The following is a 6000-nucleotide window of genomic DNA, read 5'->3' on the forward strand; positions in this document are numbered from 1 at the left end:
TGCCTGTTTTTACTGCGGTCTTAACGGACATTTCATAAAAGAGTGCCCTCGCCGTCCAAAAAACAGAAACCCGGGTTTTCAGAAGGCTCGCCCCTAAGATCAGAGGTGGGAGCGAGTACTATCCGGAATACCTCTGAACCTACCTTTGGTCCTGTGCGACCCATTATAGTACAGGCCTTTCTGAACCATGCTACTGGTTCTCACGCCGTGTCAATAGTAATAGACTCGGGTGCTACAGGCTGCTTCATAGACATAGCCTTGGCCGGTTCATTGAACCTGCCTTTGGTCACAAAGGAATGTCCCGAACCGGTCCAGGCGGTGGATGGTACGTCTCTTGCCTCTGGTCCGATCCGGCAACAGACCGCTCCCTTAGAGCTGGTTGTTCAGGAAAACCACAAAGAGACGATATCATTCGATCTCATCTCTACCCCTCAGTTCGGAGTAATATTAGGCATTCCTTGGCTAAGGCTACACAATCCCCTCATTAACTGGGGGACGGGTCAGGTTTCATTTGAATCCGAAACTTGCCAACACTACTGCCTCCTGGCAACGCCTCAGTTCCCCAGTCCAGCGGGCATCCTGGGAAGCGTCACGTCCATGGCTATAGGGGACAATACAGACCACCATGATACGCACACAGTAGGGGCTGTCACGGGTGGGATACCTGCTGTCTACCACGATTTCCAGGCGGTATTCGATAAGGGTTCGGCAGAAGGCCTACCCCCGCATCGACCTTACGACTGTCCTATCGACCTGATACCTGGCGCGTCTATCCCGAAGGGTCGTATCTACTCCCTTACTCAGGTGGAAGAGCGGACCTTGCAGGAGTATGTCCAACAGGCTTTACGGCTAGGACACATTCGTCCATCGACTTCTCCGGCTGCAAGCCCTATATTCTTCGTCCCAAAGAAGGAAGGGGACCTCCGTCCCTGTGTCGATTATAGGCGCTTGAACGCCGTCACAGTAAAGAACCGCTACCCCATACCTCTGATCACTCCCTTGCTGGACAAACTCACCCATGCCACAATATACACCAAACTTGACCTCCGCGGGGCATACAATCTTATACGCATGCGTGACGGTGATGAATGGAAAACGGCCTTCTGCTCACGACAAGGCCTATTCGAGTATACTGTCATGCCTTTTGGCCTATGTAACGCCCCGGCTACCTTCCAACACTTTATGGACGACGTTTTCAACGACATCTTAAACACTTATGTAATAGTTTATCTAGATGACATTCTGGTGTTCTCCACTTCCCTTGATGAACACATAACACATGTCAGAGAAGTACTGTCGCGACTATAAAGCAACGCCCTTTACGCCAAACCCGAGAAATGTACGTTCCATGCTAATCAAATCGAATTTCTGGGGTTCCATATCACGCCCAAGGGGCTCTCTATGAATCAATCCAAGGTACGGGCGATCGACGAATGGCCCACTCCGACCAATCTCAAGCAGCTGCAGTCGTTCCTAGGATTCGCGAACTTCTATCGGAGATTCATATCAGGGTTTTCTTCGGTTGCGGCTCCACTTACGGCACTCACTAGCCCTTCTGTCCCCTATGTATGGTCCACGGCTCAGCAATCTGCTTTCGATATACTGAAAACCCTGTTCACCTCCGCTCCGGTATTACAGCACCCTGATCCCGACCTTCCGTATATTCTGGAAGCAGATGCCTCGTCCTATGCATTAGGTGCGGTGTTATCCCAGACCTGCCCTACCACCAACCGTTTGCATCCGGTAGCATTCCACTCCCGCAAGTTCACGACCACCGAACTACACTACACGGTTACAGAAAAGGAACTACTGGCTATTAAGGATGCACTACAGGTCTGGAGACACCACCTTCTAGGTGCAAAACATCAAACCACGGTGTTCTCCGACCATAAAAATCTCCAGGACCTTGCTTCCTTGAAGTGTACAAACAGTCGCCAGGTTAGGTGGCATCTTTTCTTTGCCGCCTATGATTTTGTGGTCAAACACAGGCCCGGTGTTGGACACGGTAAAGCCGATGCCCTGTCCCGTTCACCTGGGGGGGAGACCCTTCCCTTTTTTCCGGACACCCTGTTGGGAAAGAATCACGTAATCTGTCTATGCACACCAACTCCCTCCTTGTTGTCCACTATCCGCCAATGGGCCTCTCAGTATCCGCAATCACTGGCGGAATGGGACCCAGTCATGCAAGATGGGTTGCCTTTCGTTCAGGGGGGTAAACTCCTTCTACCCACAAGTGAAACCCGGAACCAAGCGCTGACCTGGTCCCACGACGCTGCCATCAACGGTCACCCCGGACAGCTTCGCACCTTAGATCTACTTAAGCGTTGGTGCTGGTGGCCTACAATGAAGCGTGACGTACGGGACTATGTCAATACCTGTGCGGTGTGTGCCCAGGGCAAATCACGCAGGGGTCGGCCTTTGGGTCTGCTCCTTCCTCTCCCAATCCCTCCACGACCTTGGCATACGATCTCCATGGATCTGGTCACTGATCTCCCCCGCACTCATGGGTATGACACTATTTGGGTCATAGTTGACTCATATACCAAGTTTGCACGTTTTATACCCTGTAAGGGAATACCTTCAGCCCCTGTCTTGGCCAAACATTTCTTCAAACATGTCTTCTGCCTTTTCGGATTGCCCCATGTGTTGGTCTCTGATCGTGGTTCCCAGTTCACTTCCCGCTTTTGGCGGGCCCTAACGGCTCTGTTGGGCATAGATGCCCGGTTTTCCTCTTCGTATCACCCGGAGAGTGACGGTCAGACCGAAAGGGTTAACCAAACGATGGAACAGTATCTACGCTGCCTGACACTACAATACCAGGACACATGGCTCAATCTGCTACAAATTGCGGCGTTTGCCTACAACAATGCTCTGCACTCGGCTACCGGTTACTCACCTTTCTTTTCACTTTACGGTCAGCATCCTCGTGCCCTCCCCATTCCAGACTTTTCCTCTTCCGACACCCCAGCCACATCGGCTTGTGCCCGAGACATCGTATCTGTACACGCTCAGACCTTGGTCCACTTACGTGAGGCACAGGCTTCTATGAAGGCGGCTGCTGACAAAAAGAGGGCTGTTCCACCCGTTTACGGGGTGGGGGATAGGGTTTGGCTGTCCACTCGTCATCTACATATCCCTGGCTGCCGCAAGCTGTTGCCTCGTTTTGTGGGTCCTTATGAAGTGGTCAAGGTTCTGAACCCGGTGGTGTTGCGTCTGGCGGTTCCCCCCGCCTGGCGGATCCACCCAGTTTTTCACGTTTCTCTCCTTAAACCTTGCCTTGGCCCTACCCGCTTGGTTTCTCCTCCTGCTCCCGTTTCTGTCTCTTCTCCCGATGTGTTTGAAGTCCGGGCTATTTTGGGTTCTCGCGTTCATCGGGGTGTCCTGCAGTACTTGGTGGACTGGTTGGGTTATGGCCCAGAGGATCGTTCTTGGGTGGCTTCCCGGGATGTTCATGCCCCCCGTTTGTTGGCCCGTTTTCAACATGATAATCCTACGAGCCCACGCGGTCGTGGGCCTTTGGGGGGGGCTCTGTCTTGTCCCCGGTCCTGCCCTCCTCCCGTCACTCACCAGGCACCATTCGTTCCCATACCCACCACCCACACCAACAGGGAAGACACGGCAGGCGGGATGTCCGAGGGGGCAGAACCACCTCTTTCCGCCCATTTCCGTGCTGGCGCTTGCCATGGCGTCTCATACAAGCCCGAAGGCTCCGGCGTCGTCGACTCCAGCTCCCGCGCACGGGGGACTCTGATCGCGTCTCGCTCAGACGATCACGTGACTGGTCACGGGATCGCCTGTAACCGACGCTGGCGTCCACATCGGACGAACACCAATCACTGATGGCGTACGTCCATCACGTGACGCTCCTGTGCAGTCACGTGCCCTGTCACGTGACCTACCTTTTCTACAAAAAGAGCTGAGAGGAAACACTCAGTGCTTCACAGCTGTTTCCACCAGAGACCTGTTCGGCATTACCCTCGTTCTTCTTGATAAACTTTGGAACTCGACCACGGACCGTTACTTGGACTTGTCTTGGATTGCCCTTTTGTTTCGACGCATCTACTGGACCCTTGGAACTCTTGACCCCTCTTTTCTGGCCCTGGAATTGCTCTGGATTACCCTTCTGTTTTGGCGAACTTCTACCCACGCAATTCCTGGCGATCACGTTTTGTCTCCTGAGTCATTTGGGGTTCACCACCTGGACCTTGCATGGACTTACTATCTGGTCACGCTCTGGCTACCGGTGTGAGTTGGAGGAAGTGCTGTACATCCCGGCCTGCTGTCGGTCTTCCCTCGTTGTCTATTCAGGTTTACTACCTGTCCTATCATCCCCAGGGTAAGCTTTGTCATTATTCCTTGTTTGCTTGCACTGCCATTATTGTTCATAGCATACCTGATCCTAACCTTTGCCTTACAGCACTCAGGGGTCCTTCCGGTGTTCCGGGTATCTGATTGACGACGCCACTCATCACCTGTGGCCTCAAAGATTGCTAGGGCAGTATTCTTTACCTGCTCGAGCGATACTTGGGGACGGAGATAGTTTATAGCTGCACGACCATCAAGGCGAATCACCAAGATCAGAACAGCTCTTCAGTGCATGGCCTATGAATGCAGAGTCAGACATGCATTGCTGCAGTGGGTAAGATGAAGGCATAGGCTCTTGAGTGCATGGCCTACGGCCTTCGGCCATGCACCCAATAGTCTAGGCCTGGCACACACCCACCGCAATGCAATACCACCATACATGTCAACATCTCACCAACTACTACAATCCACATACACAGCACACTTTCATTCGCATACTACAGCTATACCCACTTCCATTCACAAAGTATTGTCTCACTGGCAACCTACCCACATACTGTTCGCAACATTGGCCCTACTCCAACCAATTTACACACACCACCCTATGCAAGCACCCCCCTCTACCGGATGCAAAGTCAGACATGCATTGCTGTGGTGGGTGAGCTGAAGCCCTAGGCTCTTGAGGGCATGGGCTCCGGCCTACGGCCTTCAGCCATGCACCCAAGAGTCTAATCCTTCAACACATTCACCACAAATAAATCTGCACACAGCACAGTAACCAAGCACATATAAGCTGCATGTCAACCATACCCTCTTCCGTACTCACATTACATAAACACTGCACTTTGTGGCCAGAGTGCACAACTTCTCACTGCACCATCTCCTACCATATATGCGCCCAATAGTGCAATCCTTCAACACACCCACCGCAAATAAATCAGCACACAGCAGAGTAACCAAGCACATATAAGCTACAGTTCAACCATACCCTCTTCCATACTCACATTACATGAACACTGCATCCTGTGGCCACACTACACAACTTCTCACTGCACCATCTCCTGCCGTAACCAAATACTGTAGCATGTTGCAACTATCACCACAATCATGCAACGCACAATACACCCTTTGCAACTCACTTGTGCTGCTGTAGCATGTCTACAATGTGCTCCACACCCATTCTCCAAACATCAGCACCCTGTGCCTAATGCACTGTCAAACCTGCATTGCTGCAGTGGCTGTGCTCCTTGCACACAGTCCCTGCACCGTAATGCAACCATTCATGCCAGAATTTCACCAAGTAGCACTATGTACATACGCACCACACTACATGACTTTTCACTGCAGCATCTCCAACCACACATCAAAAACTTTACCACGTTCTAACAGTAACCTGACCTGCAAACCAAACATAAACGCATGGCAGCTCTCTTCTGCTACTCCATTGCATCTGAAATATGCTCCACACCCATTCTGTACAAGTCACCACCCTCTAACGGATGCAGAGTCAACAATTCATTACTGCTGTGGTTGTGCTCAAGACCTAGGCTCTTCAGTGCATGGCCTACGAATGCAAAGTCAGACATGCATGGCTGCAGTCGGTAAGCTGAAGGCCTAGGCTCTTGAGTGCATGCCCTACGGCCTAAGGCCTTCGGCCATGCACCCAATAGTCTAGGCTTTGCACACACCCACCGC

This window comes from Ambystoma mexicanum, chromosome 1p (genome assembly GCF_040938575.1).
Source record: "Ambystoma mexicanum isolate Mex_15411 chromosome 1p, UKY_AmexF1_1, whole genome shotgun sequence".
In the NCBI taxonomy this organism is placed as follows: Eukaryota; Metazoa; Chordata; class Amphibia; order Caudata; family Ambystomatidae; genus Ambystoma; species Ambystoma mexicanum.